This window comes from Passer montanus, unplaced genomic scaffold (genome assembly GCF_014805655.1).
Source record: "Passer montanus isolate IOZ18808 unplaced genomic scaffold, ASM1480565v1 scaffold10, whole genome shotgun sequence".
In the NCBI taxonomy this organism is placed as follows: Eukaryota; Metazoa; Chordata; class Aves; order Passeriformes; family Passeridae; genus Passer; species Passer montanus.
The window spans coordinates 17,201,017-17,218,936 of record NW_024356505.1 but is presented as its reverse complement, the minus strand read 5'-3'; the positions used below and the strand labels follow the sequence as shown (position 1 = coordinate 17,218,936).

The window sequence follows — 17,920 nt, the reverse complement described above, 5'->3', positions numbered from 1 at the left end:
CAATTATATTTAAAAAGTCAGTATTTCAACAGCCAATAATTGAAATGCTTTTAAGATTGTCTGATTATTCTAATAAAATATGAGTTTTTAATGAAAAACACATTAAAAAATATAAAACAGAACTTCAGACATGGAATTGATAAAGAGTACTGCTGTACTGGGATGTTTTTGGTGACGAATCCTTGCAGAACCCAGAAGTGAGCACAAAGTAATCACTATTAATAATTTATAATATTTTCAAATTATGAAGTTGCTTTACTGAAAACAGTGATAGGGTTAGATCAGGTGGCAGTTTAACACACACTAAGGTGCCTAAGGTGCATACCATCTTTCTTTTTGAAAAGAAAAAAAACAAAAAAAATCCCAAGCCTTACAGATCTTCTCTCTCCTGATTCTCCTATAAAACACCAATAACTGGTTGTTTATGTTACTCTTTTGGCATTATGTCCATTCAAACGAAATAAATTTTAGTTATTAATTTTACATTGACTACTAAATAGTAGATGAAAAGTCTTCAAAAAGAGACAGTTTTAAAACCACATATTTACCCTTTAGAACAAATACATATTCTCTGTGTTATGAAGTAGCATTCTTTCCCCAGCACTGATTCAATAATGGATTTAAGAGATTCCAGGGGAAAACTAAAGACAGTTAGCTCTAGTCAGCGCATAGCAGACAAACAGTGCTTCTAGAAAGTCCAAGTAGGCAAACTTTCTCTCATGCCAGATCTAGTCAAAAGTATGAGATACAGTGGCTCTAGATCTTATAATATGCATTATTTCAATCTCTAAATTTGCATAACCACCAGCAAGTATTAAAACTGATCATATCATAAAGATGACTTCAAAGGCTCAGAAAAAGTCTTTATCAGGGTCAGTAAGTTCACTCTGGTATATTAAATCCATCTACTCTATGGCTTCCCACTCTGTGGGAAAGGTTCTCCATAGGCTGAGAGCCCCTTTTTTTCTTACTCCCCATTGAAATTCATCATTTTATGCAACAACAAAATTATCTACAGCAGAGACAAAGCTGTCAGAGACCTGAGATTTCAGGATTTAAAGCAGCAACCAGCCTTGTTCCTAAAGAATCCTAAAAGGACACAAAAGATACAGAATAATGGAGTGAAATTTTAACAGCAACATAAACTATTTTAGTTTCACTTGCTCTTTTTCTTAGCAGCACAGTGTGATAGTGTGCAGCAAATGCTCTGTGACAGGTTTTGCCTGGTGCAAATTCCTCCCAGGAAGAAAGACCTCACAGCCTATTTCTCCTTATGGCAAATTTTAAACAAATTAAACCGATAACTATGTCTTGGAAAACAATCCTGAGGACAGCACTGCTGATAGGACCCCCAGAGGGACAGGGTCCATGTCAGCAGGCCAGCACAAGTCCCAGGCAGCGTGGTACTGCAGGGGGACGTGCTGTGCACTGCAGGCATGAGGAGATGAGGGATGCCAATTAAAGGGCACTGAGATCTCTGCCAGCCACAGGGGCACAGGCAGCCCTGAAGGGTCCTGGTCCCCACCTGAGGCAGCTGCAGGGAGGACAGCACGGCCACAGCACAGACACTGCTTTGCACCATAAACACACAGATCACTCTTGTGAGCGTCCTCAAGTGCCTGTGAGCAACAGCGGGTGCAGAAGCTGCCAGAGGTGTCTCTGCACTGCTCAGGTGACTGAGCTTTGATACAAGTGCAGCTCTGGCCACTGCTTGGCCCCTTGAAGCTGAAGCAAGGGTCCCTGCATCAGCCAGCTCTGTCCTGCAGCAGTGGGGGAGTGGCACTACTGGAGAAGATCAGGGCTTTCCAACACAGGGCTCGTGAGTAATGTGCTGCCCCAGAAACTTCTTGCAGTGCCATGAGCAACAGTACAGCCAAAACACTAAAATCAAGACATTATGATTTAGAGCAACCAAGAAAATGTAACATTTTTCACAGCAAGGAGCTGAAGGGGGACCAGTGGTGCAAAGGGCCCCTGAGAGATACCAGCCATGGACAAATTTGGCAAACGTGTCACAGAATACTTAACTTGGAGTCAGCTAAGCTCATGAGGTAACAAAATGTTATAACAGGATTAAAGTTCAGCAGGTTTTAATCCTATTTTGTATTAAACCAGAGAAAACCTGTAACAAGAATAATTTACTAATGGAAACTAGTTCAGGTCTCATCCAGAGTACAGCATTTTCTGTACAACTTCTGGTTGACTTAAAGTGAAGGTGGATGTTAATCCTATGCAGCAAGGACCCCAAGGTGTGTCACCTTATACCTTCAAGTAGTGTACTTATTTTTGTAAAGCTAGAAGAAGCAGAAGCACACAGAAAAGCAAGTCTGTTTCAGCAGATATGGTATATAATGCAGGGAAACAACCACCTCTTGCAGAAAATTGCCCATCCATACAAGAAAATAATTTCCAACTTAAAAGGAAAAAAGGAATAAAAATGCTAGATCTTTCCTCTTCTTACCAACCCAACTGAATATAATTTAACAAATACTAAATTTTAATCATGGGTTTAGTTTTTAATTATCTCTCACAGCAAAACACAGTCATCCTCTGTCTTAATTATTTTGGTTCTTTCTAACGCCAATAAACAAAAAATATTCTCTCATAAATCAGATTCTTGGACAAGAGAAACTAAAGTTCATATGAATTTGTTTACTTTTTCCAGCAATTTTGCTTTCAGATTAGGAGTTATAGAAAAAATAGCATCACAGAAGACAGGCAACATTTCTTGCTTATCCTGGCTCCTTCTGAGGCCAGGGTAAGAAATGGCCGCAGCCCTCTGAGGTTTTGACTTGGCCTACAAGAGTAACTTTCCATCCTGTGCTTACCAGACTAAATCTAATTAATAAACAGCAAACCACAAGGCACAACTCTTCATAGCTGACAGGCAAGATTAAACCAAGAAAAGATAATTCCCACATGAATTCCTACTGTTATCAAAAATCTTCAGACTAAGCCTTGCCATCACTGCTTAAACTGGAACTCAGATAAAAGCACTCACATCCATTAAACAGGACCATTTCAAGACACATGCAAATATTTGGTTCTTCTCCTAACAAGAATCAACACATCTTACCAGGAAAACAAAGTACAATTACAATCTTAAGCAATGCCTTCTAGCTCATCCTTTCCAAAATTAAATGCAGATGCACCCTAATTCAACATTAATTATAATCAATATTACAAAGGAGGTCACAGCATATAAATAGTATTTAAGAAGCACTTCTCTGAAGAAAAGAAATAACAAAACAAAACCCACAAAACCCAAAATAAATAAAATTAAAACCAAAACAGCAAAAGAAATTCATCCAAACTCTGCTTCTCATTGCAACAACTTTCTGCTGGAAGCACTGCAGTGCAAGGCTGACTGGGAGACATTGGCTCAATCTCACCATACATCTTTCCAAGTCTAATTAGATTTAAATGTGACATCCAGATTTCAAACACATTTTAAAAAACTCTCCAAGTTTATTTAAGCAAGGAGGTAATGGTTTTCCTTCAATTTTATTTATTTTGTTAAATAAATAAACAGCCTTTTAGCTCAGCTGGAAAAAAAAATTGGTATAATCCTTTCTGGATTGTTTGGAGAGCCTGATATTCCTTAATACTGTTGTTCAGACACAGCTGAACTCTTTGCTGAGTTTACTCAACAAACAGAGGCTCTTTGACACACTCAACTGCAGGAAAAACAACAAACTAGGATGTCCTTATCCACCACGGGCTAAGAGCCATATTTTAAATGAGCTTATGGACTCCTAGTGTGGAAGCACATCCAAACACAGTAAGAAGTAACCACACGGAACACCCTCAGTAGAGCCCTCTCAGTGTCTGACAGGCTCCAGGTGTGACATAAAGCAGCATTAATATTGCATACAGACAACAAACCACTTCAGACCATAACCCTTCACAGCACAAGCTCTGCCCTGGCTCTGAGCCTCCCCTTGACCACAGGCAGGGACAGCACACAGCTGCCAGCGAGTCCCTCTTGCTCTGCTGCATAAGTGCAGGGCATGCCAGACTGAGAAACACCCCCACAGAACACCCCCAAATCTTCAGCAACCCCCCTGCCTCCGAACACTGCTTCCATGGCAGTGCTGGCACCTGTGATGAGTGCACACATGCAGATATTGCTGGCCCTTATACCGTTCCTGTACTGCTTCAAGAAGGCATAAACACCTCTGGCTTTGCTGGTGTATCTTGGGGAGATCCAGTCACAGAAATTGTAGAGAGAACAACAAGAGACAGGTGGAATGAAATGCCACTGATCTTCCCAGATTGGGCTTCAGTGATATTTTCCAGTTGTGGAACTTCTCTACCAGACACCTATTTCCAAACACTTTCAAAATTACAGTGAATAGTTTCTAAATCACAATTGTTCCACCTCACTGCAGCAAAAGTTAAAACCACAGAGCCAGAGCTTTACAAAGTTTAAATTTCATAAAAATAATTTGGTTTTATATTCCAGGCCCTCCCCTGCCCCCCCCCAAAAAAAATTACTGTCTTCAGGTGAATCCACATTGAAGATGTGGGATTATTGAAAATTAGTTATGAGGCCAGCTGCTATTTTTAAGCATTTCTATGTAAGTTTTAGATTTGGGGGCACTCATGCAACACTGATATAATTTTGATAGAAAAAATGGCTACAAAATTAGGAATTGTCTCTGACAATTTTACAAAACTAGAGGTGTCAGGATTAAGCAGTACATATGAAAATTACCAGTAAAGCTAACAATAAACATGTGCTTTTACACTGATGATAAAATCAAACATGGGAGTATATGAATTCATGTATGTGCATATACATACGTGTCTGTGTAAAATGGTATTTTATCCAACATAAATAGACCAGTCATGAGTATCTACTGCATGTGTGTGTAACAGCAGCACAAAGAACACAAGACAGAAATTACACAGGAATAAGAGTATATATTGCATTTACAAAGGAAAGCTATTCATTCATTACAAATAATCACATAAGTATAAATATATAATATGGATATATGATCTCTAAAATATATTTCTTCTATCTGTATATAGAGACATTTACACTTCCATATGTAAGTGAAGAAAAGTTAACTGTTCAAAAATTGGTAATGAAAGAAAAACATACCTCCTAATAATTCAGAATGACCAAAGTTGCAGAAGGCTTTCACACAAGTGTGGAAAGTTGAATTACAGGTGAAATCCACTGCCTATAAACATAAAGTGATACATTACAAAAATACAACACACAACCCCAGTCAAATATAAACAGAGATGGGCTCTATACCAGTTAATAAAAAATGGCATTTTAGAGTCATCAAGAACAGCAATCTGAAAATGCCTCCTTGTTGTCCAGCAGCAGAGAAAAATCTATTCATTTTGGCAATGGGACAGAGTGGGAGGAGATTTAATTGGAAAATATTTTGACAGCAAACCAAGAATCCTCAAAATATGACTTTATAAAAGTAGCTTGAATTCTGATTGTTTTTGTTTTACACCATTACAGAGAAGAACTAGAAAAGACATTAGGGCATAACAACATGGATGTTTAAAGATTATGCTGTGACTTTTATATTAAAAAAGTATCTTTCATCATCAAAGAGAAATGCACACAGCGTGGCTAGATCAGAGGTCCATAAAATCAAAGGTATGAAAGACAAATTGAGGCTCACAAACTAGAGGCCATTTAATAAAATTACTGACAATTCTCAAATGCAAGTAACAGGTTTTTTACAGAAGCTTTAGTTTTGTGCAATTCATTATCACAATATACTCTGAAGGTCAAATGGTTAAAATGAGGATTACAGAAGGCAGTAAAGCATAAATCATTAAATACTATGAATGTGTTTCATCTATTGAAGACTGTCAAATTATTCTCTTCTTGTAATCTTGTCACATATTCTTTCCAATTGGAGAACTGTTCTTCAGAAATATTACACAGGTAACTAATGACTGTTAGCTTAAAAATGGTTATTTAAATTATTTACTAACAGATGTCCTTCTGAATTATTAATTTCTCTTGGAAGTCTATAACGCTTTATAATGAGACTAGTTAAATAAATGTTTTAGCTGTGACCTGAGGCAGAATTTTTTTCAAACAGCATCCTTCAGCTGATGAAGCTTGAAACCACATTCTTGGTTCTTCTTGGTATTGTAACCCTCTTTTGGAGTACATGAAGGAATTTTCTACTCATTAGCATACATTTCCATTTATATTTCCAAAAGAAAGTCTCCTTTGTTCATGAGGAAGAAGCAAACAAAAATGACAGAAGTTAATTTTTAAAATGCCTCACAAATTGATTTTACCCAAAGTCACTCTTCCCATGCCACATGCACTGAATTGCAATTTTCTGCCATGCTTAAACTGTGCTTCAGCCCATAAAAAGATATTACATTAGGAAACTGCTTGTAGGGCTAACCACAGTATTACACAGAAAAAAATTATTAACAAAAAAAAAAAAGAAAATCACAGAACTAAAGCAACAAAAATGTTCTAATTACTTCAGTTGAATAGCTTGATTTTTCTTTCACATGATTAAAGTAAGCATTGCTAGTCTTCATTGTCGGTACTTCTTATTTAGCAATTGCGAGAAAAAAAAACAGGAAAGGGCTTTTGTTTCATCAGTAGTACTTTATTACATGTATGCCGCAAGCATACACAAAGACCCTGCAGCATTCAGATGGGAGGCATGTAATACCACTGCCACCCATGAATAAAAATTCTACTCTGATACAAAGATTTGACACTAGAAAGTTGATTGTAGCAAAACTATGTAAAAAAACCCTATGTAATACTTGCTCTTTCCCCCAAATAAGTTTGTTTCAAATGAATCTGCAAGTTCACTAAGCAGCTAGGTCACCAAATCTGCTGCCATCCTGACAGAGTTAAGGTGCTCTCTTCATGTCTTGACAAGCTTCTTTTGGAAAACTGAAGAAAAAAGTGACAGTTCCAAGTGTTCCCAAAAACTTAAATGGGGCAGGCAAAACTATCTGAAAACCACTACATTATTCTAACACACACCCACAAAACTACATTTGTTACAATCTGTTCCTTGGAAGATGTTTGGCTAGAAAGCAGCATGATTTAACATATTGGAAATGGTGTGAAGAGAATATAAAACTGGTCTAAAAGGACCCCATGTAAAGTTTTACAGTGTCTTTGGTATCAGCTGATCAGATCATGCCATCATTTTCTGTGTGCTGCATGATTTCTGCACCCACCTTCCTCAGTTTTCAAGTGATCCTTGCACGTGCTCATGGGAAACTTGTAAAGCCTCACTAAGTCAGCACGTAAAATACTGAATTACAACAGAATGCTAGTGGCAGTCAGTGACAAAAAGTCCAAGTGTAAATCTATTTGAACACTACAGGTGTCTCCTATATAAGAAAAACAGATGATAGGCCATTATTTTATACAGAAATCTTAGCAAATAAGAGCTACTGGGACTTTGTGGAGGATTTTGAAAGATCTGGAAAAACTAAAAGACGACAATCTAGATTAGCAAAAGAAAAACTGCAGTAACTAAGGGTAAATACCTCTTCTTTCTCAAATTTTTTTGTATTCTTGTGGCCATCTTTCCACTTGGGAAAAGTAGAGACAGTAGTTAAAAAATCAATACACCAAGTCACAACACTAGCAGGCATCCCCAATGTCACGGTTTTACTAATGCTATTAACAGGGGAGTTTTAATTAAGAACAGACTGAAATTTCCATAAATCTTTCCAACTCAAAAACAGACAATGTGTCTTCTGTGATGAACAGGTAATAGCACAATAAGCAAAACGTGATGTTTTTCTGTGATGTGTTTTCTGAGAAACTGTAGCATATTAACACAGCTGGAGGCAGAGCTCCAGCAAAACACTATTGGAGACTTGTGACACCAATCAAAACAGTAGCACTTTGCAACACAGTATCAGTTCTGTAACATTCTTAATCTTTTTTTTTTAAATAAAGTTTTACTTCTAAAATGATCAATTCCATTACTGAAAAAGGCAACAAAACATTACAAATCAGAAGGAACCGCTTTTCAGACATACAATACCTTTTTAATAGACACATGCCTGGCTAAATGTAACTTGAGCCTCCTCTGCTCCTACACAGATAAAATTATAATGAACTTCACTTAAAACTCTCAGATGAGGAAATAAAGCAGCCTCTAACTCACATGCACATTTAATATATGACTCCTTAGAACAAGATTAAGTTAGTGTCCAAACCTCAACATTTCCATGCATAGAAAGAACTTTGCAAGATTCTTTCTTCAGCCCAGTTTCTGAAGTCCCAGTTTAAAAATATAGGTCAAGTTACCTACTGCCTCCAAACTTTCTCAAAGTCAGCTAGTCAAACAGTGCAAGCCTGACCCATTTTGAGTGGGCCCTTCAAAACTAACTAAATAAATTAATCAGGTGGCTGCATCACTTTCCAATATATTTTTTTTTTCTGTATTAAAGGTCTCCCTCACATATTAAATATATTAGCATTTGAATTCCATACACGGAGAAGATTGATGTGCAGAACTCACAGGCATTTGGGGCTCACTAGTCAGCTCAAGGTAGATTACTGCTTTATGTGTTTTATTTAATAATTGCTAGGGTAAGCAAGTATTAATATAAAGGTTGAGCACAACAGAAAAAAATCACTATTTTTTCTAATGGATCATTATCCATTAGTTTCATTGAAGGAAAATAAAAACGTCAAAAATCAGAATATATAAATTTACTATTAAAATATAATCACTGTACTAATTCCTTCTTTTGACAACCTAAACAATTAAAATTCTTTAACTCAATTCTAGTATTTTCTCTTATTAGTACTTGAAACAAAGGAATAGGCAGCAGCTGGGGACCAACATTCTCTACTTAGCAAAACTGACCCATACACTATCCCATGTGGCAATGTCCATTGTAAAATAATCTTCTTGCAAATTTCATCCAAAATATTTCAGTAAGAAGAACAATATTTCTACACTAAAAGTCCCATTTTCTGAGATATTTTAAAAAATACCTTAATTCTGATTATTAAGCAATATTATTCTGAAAATCACTTATAGGGGTTTCTAGTGATTTCTTGTCATTTTTGGCTTAGCCTTTAAATCCAAAGGAAATATCATTGCAGCAAAAGATGGCATATATTAGTCCTCTCTAGATTTCTGCTAATACATTTCAAAGTCTTATTTCAGGTACAAATAAGGCAAATTTCTTAATATACCCACCACAGATTTTCTCTGAGGATAACTATTATGAGAAATTCAAGACAAGTCCACTGATAAGAAGAGCTGCTCTGGTAAAAGGACTTTTACAGCCTGAGAAGTGCTATCTATAATCTTGGCACTTTGATCTCTCAGAATATGAACTAATGTATCTGGAATGTAGCTCATTATTAATAGTTAAATATCTTTAAATGAAGCAGCTTTGAAGATCACTTCCAATATCAATAGCTTGCATTTATATAGGGCTTTCATTTTCAAGGGCAATGGTACATGGTCCCTGAAACATGCAAATGGACACAGATTCCTATTTCCATTCAAACGCATCATTAAGATTAGAAATATGTATCCATTTTAAAATAAATATAAATGCATCATCTATCAGCTTACATATATTTTTTGAGACTTCAATATATAAGCCTAGGTGACAGCCCAAATATAATCACAGATATCAATGCAGTTGTAGCAATTAATTGTGGAGAATGTCATCCAGTGCTCTCTGCAGAAAAAGTTGTATCAGAAGATGACTTCTGTGCAGAAAATAAACAAAATAACCTTCATTTTTTAACACATTCTGAAAATAAGGGGGAAAACTTTATCTTTTACAGAGGAATCTTCTACAAAATACCATTTTCACTAATTCACTTAATACAGGATAGACATTTCAGTCAATTCAGATCTTCACAGACTCACTTCTGTTGAAAACTCTCTGGTTATATCCTTGAAAATTTCCACCAGGTTATTTTTATATGAGCTACAGAGGCCAGAGACTTTATACCAGACAAAATCACCCCCAAAAATCTATTGAAGACAAAAATAAAAAGTTTTGTTCAAAGGTTTCTAATATAGCAAGCAGCACTAGTTCCCCTTCATTAAAATTTATAATACTTGCTATGCAATATTCCAAAGGTACCCCGTATTGTAATTTACTTCTTCCACTTTTACTTCTCCAACTACACAAATTAAGTTTCACCAAAACATCTAAGGAAAAGAGTCAAGACAGAAAAGAATTTACCACATTAAAAAAAAAAAGGCAAACAAAAAACTCTCTGAACAAACAAAGGGTAACCTTTCCTAAACAAACATAGAGTAACCTTCTCCTAAACACCAGTTTATGGTTTCCAAACAGGGAGGGCAAAATCCCTCCAGCACTGAAGCAAAAGGGAACTTCATTACCAGCTTTAATGGTAATAAAGCCAACTTTTTGTTGGATATCATCTCTTGACCTAAGGAAAGCTGGAAGGAAATTAATTTATTACTTATTTAAACAACCGATCTTTTAGCAGTTGATCTGGTTTTTTTAGACACTGTACCTTTGTAAAAGATTATTTTCCCATAATTACTGTAAAAGCCTTCCACAACCCAACATTTGCAGTATTGCATCCTATTTCCAAGTGTAATGACCCTCAAAATCCAAGATTGATTTTGGCTCTTTTCTGATCAATACTAATCTCCAAGATATATTTGACTTCACACTGACCGAAACAAAAAGGTCACTATCTGTGTATTAGTCAATCTCCAAAACATTTATTAAATTAATTTCAGAGACCACAAAAGGTGTATTGTTACAACTGTTTCTGTCTGGGATTTCTATCAATCATCCTTACAAAGATTTACATGCAACTGATAATCCATATAACCACATTGTCACTGTAGTGGATTTCTCAAAATGTCTTGATCTGTCCCCAATTATTTTAAGGGGGTTTTTTTGTTTGTTTTTTGGGGGTTTTTTTGCATTTATCTAATTGGAGGAACACCATCACCTTATTTAGTTGCTGGACTACTGGAATCCAGTCTTATACATATTAAAGTCAATGGGAGAATACATCTCCCTTCAGTGACAAAACTGAACTCTTAATGACTTGGAGGGAATATAAAATAGTGCATTTATAATTTAGGTTGCCCTGAAAACAAAGCAGGAGAAGCCTTTTGAATCAAACTACTTTGACCAATTAAAAATTAAAAGATATTTAAATTTAAAATTCACAGCATCCAGAAGCATATTTCTATAACACTCATTTTTTAAAAAATATAGATTTCTGATTAGATCTTTTAATTTACTGGCTAATTTCAAAGTAGGACTATAAAAATTATACATGTATTAAGGCAGCAGATAACATAATAACAAAATTGTTACTGACTGATCTGGGGTAAGCTTCTCCTCACTTTTATTCTCTTTCCTCAAACAAACAAACAAAACAAAAGCATCAAGCTTAGAAAAACACAAAGTCTCACAGCTATTTTCACTCTGGCTGGGGTGAACATGCCCCTGTTTTCAACTCAGCTGTTTGATGACTTTTAGACTTCCATACTGCTACCACCACCACCACTGGTCTTGGGCCAGGGAAGAAAATCAGACTTATCTTTCTCCAGCTGGAATCTACTTTAAATTACCCATGTAAAGTATCTGTCTACTAAATAAAATTACATTAGAAGTAATTTTAGGACCTTTTTCTGCCCAAACAGACAAGTGGTCCCAAAGCACACAGGTTACCTAAGCACCCTCCGAGGCACAGAGCAGCATTTCCCAAACTTTGACATTCTGACTCGAAGCAGGGAGAGTACAGCACACACTCTGCTATGGTTGCTAATGGATTCATCCAAAAGACATCTCTAAGGAACAACAGAGAGATAAATAGAAGCCTGTGCTATTATCTGAAATGTGAGTAGTTCCACCAGAGATGCTGGCATGCTACACAAAAGTAAAATTACACTCTCTTACACACAACACAAAATGAGAGACAAAAAAGCCAACAAGATTCATCAGACTAAAGCTCTTCTAAACTTGTTGTTTACTTTAAAATTCTGTCATTTTTAGCAGAACTTCAGCTCCACAAACTACTACATTCACTTTCCTCACTGCCCTTGGTATGTGAGGGTGACAGAAGAATGTCTAAAGAGTCTACATTTCCCATTTTTTTGGATATTCCTTTACAAAACTGCTCTCATTTGAAAACATTTTGAATATTACGTGTTTTCAGAAGAAATTTATAAGAGTGTATAAGGCCATTCAGAGGAAGAGCCAGACCTAAGCACAGGCTGGGGAGTGAGAGAGCAGAAGAGATTTATGTCCCACTTCAGCCAGCCCAGAGGGCTGCTGAAGCAAAGGGGAAAGAATCAAGAATAGAAAGACAGGCTGCACACAATGCAGCTTTAGCCTGCTAAAGAGCAACAAGCAGCTTAAAGCTGACACAGAAGAACAATCACTCAAGAGGGGTTCAACATTGGCAAGCACCAAAAAACAATGAAGAGTTTCTGAAGCTTCATTATCAAGAGCCTGAAAGGAGAGCTGGACTGGCATGCTGCATGGCATGGCATTTAAAGCTTGGACAGAAGCTAAATGCAAACACCTCCTGGGCACACATAATGCCTTCTGGAAAAATAGAGAAACTCCATCTCAAAACTCCTGTTTCACAACTCATGTGTTCCTACAAGAGGATATTCTCCAAATTTCTGCAAGACAATTTTTTCAAGGGCAGTTCTAAGTTGTTTTCCTGACAGCAATGTTCTTTAACAAAATCCTCTGCTTCCCTTCTGTTGATGCTCTCCTGAGTTTGCAGATGTAGTCCATGTCCTACACAGTTTTCATTTCACTTGGTCGAATGAATCAGGACCTCTTTTACCTCCTTATGACCAGACCATCCTATTAGCCCTTTACAGCACCTGACCCAATTTCAGTTATTTCGTCTTGAAGTTGAGTGATCAGAACATTTTCTTTCATCATAAAGGGTGAGTTTATACTATTATATTTATCAAATCTTTCAGAACCCTCTCTACACAGACATGATAAGGTTAAATTGTGCTTTTCCCACTGCTACTTTATCTTGACCAGCCAGATGAATATTTCCTTTATTTCTTCCCCAAATTTCTATCACAGAACAAATCTTATATAGGTAATATATTCATATATATGAATATGAGGATTAATGAATTAATTACAATATAATTCAAAGACCTCAACTTCAGCAACTTGGATATGAACATCTTGGCCAAATACACATGAGAGGAGATAAGGACAACTGTGGGAAGAGAGACTTGGTTTTCATACATAAATTTCAAGGTCCTATAAATCCACACACCATCAGCCAACCAGAGGAAAGTTAAAGTGGATACTCATATATTACAAAAGTAATTTTCTACTTGTAATGTGCAAATTATTTCCAAGTGGTCTAATACTCACAATTAAGAAAAACTGGCCTGCTGAAACCAAAATTTAAATGGCAAATTGACTCTACTGTAAAATTGCTCATGGACTGTGAATCGAAATAAATGTGACAACCACTTCTTATATTATTTGGATACCTTCCTTGTATGTGGTAATTTGAGTTGAGGGCACAGTTCTGACAGGCATTCTATGCTTATGATAAACTAACAGCTCAAAGAAGATATTGAATATATTTAGCTCATGAATAGTTTTGCTTCTGAAAGGAAGAATAACTTTTACATCATCACAATCCATCATAGCAGACTGAAACCTGTGATCTATGTGAATATTAGCACTCTAGCTCATCTTTTCCTGCATCTCCTCCACAAGACATTCAATTCTGGTTTCAACCTCTCTCAGGTAAAAGTCTCAAGCACAAAATAAAGTAAACAAAGAAGCAAGAATTTTTTTTAATTATTAAAATAAGAAATTCTAGACTATCTTTTATATTATCTACACATTTACTTGTCAGTCTAATGAAACAGAACTGGAAAAGGTAGACTGCTCTGGATAAAGATCAATTTAATACAGTTTTGCAGCTGTTAAAACAAAAACTAAAATACTTTCTTTTCCTGATTACATTCCAAGTACATTTTGGATATTGATTAACTATCAATTAAATGCGATAAACCAATGACTTACACCTTTAAAATTTAAAGCAGTCAGGAAAACATAAGTGAAAAAGTAATTCACCCTACACATGTTGACCTAAGGAATTACAAAGAATGGAAAGCATGGAATTTCACTACTTCAACTACTTGAATTATTTAATTCAATAAAAATTTTAGTATCAAGTACAATCTACTCAATGAAGTTCTCTTTTTCTACTGCCCACATTAGTGTTTCAATAGGATCCAAATAAAGACTTTGTTGTTCTCTTGTGGATTTGGATGGCAGGCCTGACTGCAGCAATCCTAGATCCCTCTCCCACAGCTCTTATGGCCAGCTGTGACAGATAGACTACATATGATTGCTGTAATATATGGTACACTGGTGTGATATATAGCCTATAGAAGTGCTATGTCAGAGTATTATCACTTTGTCAGCCTCCCACTATTCCTCCTTGTCATCAAATGCACAATGTGGGAAGATAAATGTGGAATCCAAGTGCCTAACCACAGCTGGAATTTCTGGTATTTTGTACTACCCAGGAAAATGAATTATAAAACATAGAAATAATGTGGTAGTTGCTAAAGATGCACTAAAATCCTTAGTTTACAAAGGCAAGCTCCTGACAATATTAGGACTTAACCTCTTCCAAGGAGACAAAGTAGTGATGAATAAGAGCCCATATCATCTCACCAGAAAACCTGCATTACGCCAGAGTAGTGCCATAAAACCAATGAAACATCTGATAACTTAACAAAAAGAAACATCTCTACAGTCCTTCTGAATCTCAAGTCAGAACAGGCCTCACAAAGTTAACCACTCACATAAATCAGGATTTTTTTTAAAATACTTAAAATCTTCAAATTATTGTCTTATTATACCAATGGCCTTAGGAGAAAGTGAGTCATTCCAAAATAAAGCCAACAGTACAGCTGAAACAGGAACAAGTCATGGACAACTCGTACCTAAGAAAATCACCTGCTCCCAAAGCACAGCATGATGTTCTCAAGCAACTTTTCATAACATTTGTCCCCGAATGTCTTCCAGATGCTCTCAAAGAGACCTCCTAGAAAAAAAATTACTTTTTCAAAAGAGTCTTTGGAAAAAGAGAACTAAAGTCAGGAAAGGACAGCATAGGTCCTGTGACCTATACATAAGCAGATAATTATTTTAATATGTTATCTTACACGTATTAAAACTAAAGGATGACATGGTCAGTGCTTAGAAAGTGGACATTTTTAATGAAGTATAAGTCTGCTAAACCAACTTTTTTCAGGGCAGCTTCCTAGTGCTGATTTATAAATTGTTAAATGTCGCCACATCCAAAAATTCACTAAGAATTAAGCCTCCCAACCTTTAGACATAAAGTAGTTCATACAACACAGAAAGCCACACTCATAACCCAGAACCACTGTTTCCATAATAACACAGATTTACATTTCACTTAGGCTGAATTATTAAAAGGAAACACCCGTGACCTGAATTTACCTTTATGCCAACAGCCTTTACTACAAGAGTTATTTTCTTTTTAAATTATATCTTGCTCATTCCTTTTGGTTAAGAGAGCTCCAGAAGTTGTCCAACCGTACGCGGTACCAGACTGTCCCCACGCCCTCTGCTCTCTTTACAGATGCGTCTTCGCTACTCTTGCAACATCAGCTTCGCTGGTCCCGTTACAAAACGCAGCAGCCGCACGTCAGTGCCAGCGCTGAGCGCTCCCGGGCACGGAGCGGGACTTCGGAGCGTTTAAAGGGCGCAACTACAGCCCCGCTCCTACAACACGCACAAATTAACCTGACAAACGACAGGGTTGGTTTTTTTGTTTTTAGTTTTTTTTTCTTAAAATAGCAATTATTTGCTTTCACAAAGCACCCCGACAGCTTTAATCCCGGGCCAAAGGCTCGCTCACGGGGCGCTGGGCAAACCCCATCAGACGGCCTTTTTACTTTTTATAGGCATGGCTTCACATCACGCCTTTTTGCTTTGCCTCCCCACCAAGAGTGCATCCACAGCCAAGCAGCCGCTCTAAGAGCGCTAAACTCTGCGTGACACCTACAAGAGCCCCGAGCAAACAGTTTTCCCAGCCGCCCGCCCGGCCCCTTGGCAACTCCACGTCGGGAAGAGCCGCGCCGGGGCAAGCGGGGAGGAGGCAGCGGGGCAGGTCCCGGTGCGACCGAGCCGAGCGGCGGGGACAGGGCGAAGCGGAGGGCGCAGGTGGGACCCGGCTCCGCGGCCGCCCGCAAGCAGCTCCCCGCCCCATGCCCGCACCTCCCTGCGGCGGCTCCGCATCCCTGCCCGCGGAGGGCGAGCCCGGGCAGGGCAGAACCTTCCCCGGAGCGGGAGAACGCCGCTCCCCCGGCTGCCGTCAGCGCCCGCCCGCCGCACTCACCGCCCCTCGCCGCTCCGCTGCCCGCGCTGGGACGCGGTGGCGGCAGCGGCACCTCCCTCCCTCCCTCCTTCCCTTCCCTCCCCTCCCTCCCGCGGCGGGGCGGAGGCTCCGCGCCCCCGGTGCCCCGCGCCGCCCACGCTGCCTTCCGCGGGCCTTCACCCGCCCCCGGCATCACGCGGCCGCCCCTCCCCGGGAGCCAGCGGCTCCATCCGCAATGCAGCTGCGGCCGCCCTCGCGTCCTTGCTCCGCCTGTCCTCCTCCGCCCGGCCCGTGCGGGCACCTGCCCGCTGCCCCGGGGGTGCGGGAGTACGAGCTGCGCAGCCGGGCCCGGCCCCGCCTGAGAGCGGGCAGCGCGCCCGCCCCACGGCCAGCGAGCTCCTGGCGCCGGTGCCCCGTCACGGGTGTCCGACAGCGACGAGAGACGGGGGAAAAAGACACAAACACACACAAAAAAAAGAATAATAAAGGAAAGAAGAATAAGGGGGGGTGGCGTGGGTGGTGAGGAAAGGATGGAAAGGGTGTTAAAGGGTGTTCTTTCCACAGAGACTTTTGCGGGTTATTTCTACCCCCCACAAACCTATTACTGCGGCGGACCCCTGGGACCAGCCGAGATTAATTGCTCTGTGTTATGAAGAAAATGATAGATGACATTAATCAGGGAAGTTGTAAGTCATCCACGTTTGTAGATGGAATTTGGAGATTAGCTGGGACAGATGGCAGGCAAACACTGCGCTCTCCAGGTCTGGCGTAAATCATCAATGTCTGGAATTACTAAACAGCCAATGACGGAACCTCATGCATTTTCCTGGAGTGTATCCTAGAAAGACGAATATCCACTTCATATCATGAAAAGCTTTTCCAGTCATTGTTACATCTCTCTTTCTAAATAATGGAAATATTTGGTTTTCCTTTCTGGATGTCAGAAACTTCAAGCCTAGAAAAGAAACTAGACTTTTCACACTTCTTGTTCTTCAGGACATGGATGAGAAGCAAAGCCAGGCAAATGAGTACTGAAAGCACTGCTTTAATGCCCTTTCTGAAATAAGTATTAAAAGTTGCTAGTTAATAGGCTTGTCTTGATATCTCCAGTAGATTTGTAGATTTATCTTTCTTTGCAGTAACTACTGCAGCAAAATATTTTTTATTTAGGTTTTATTTTTCGTCATGCACTTTGAGGAAAGTAGTGAATCGATGCAACTTGTATTCATAACTCCTAAAGGAACATTAGACATTCTCTGGAATCTAAATAGTCCAAGTGGAGAGAAGAACTTTTTCTATTTGTCTCCTCTAATTTTTATTTTTTTTCACATAGCAAAAATGAGTTATGGTATGATCAACTTCAGTAAATCTTTCATGGTATCATATTGATTGATATGTCAAATGCTTGTCTAAATATAAGCTTAGCCCCAATACCTATGACTGAGTAATTGTAAGCTTGATTGTATGTCCTGCAATAATGTGATCAATCTACAGCAACATTCAGAATTTTACAGAAACCTGCTCTATAAATCCAATAATAGCATCTGTTCT

The 17,920-nt window shown here is 38.5% G+C and overlaps 1 protein-coding gene across 2 annotated transcripts in view; it reads right to left on the bottom strand.

Annotated features, from left to right (window-relative positions):
• THSD7A (thrombospondin type 1 domain containing 7A) overlaps nucleotides 1–15,792 on the bottom strand; it is a 265,269-nt gene extending 249,477 nt beyond the window's left edge. For both annotated transcript variants that reach the window (XM_039711276.1, XM_039711285.1), the window contains exons 1-3: nucleotides 15,490–15,792; nucleotides 14,967–15,067; nucleotides 5,111–5,192 (exon numbers count right to left, since the gene is read on the bottom strand). The gene's annotated coding sequence lies outside the window, so the exon portion shown is untranslated. The remainder of the gene's footprint in view (nucleotides 1–5,110; nucleotides 5,193–14,966; nucleotides 15,068–15,489) is intronic.
• Between the last annotated feature and the right edge of the window lie 2,128 nt (nucleotides 15,793–17,920).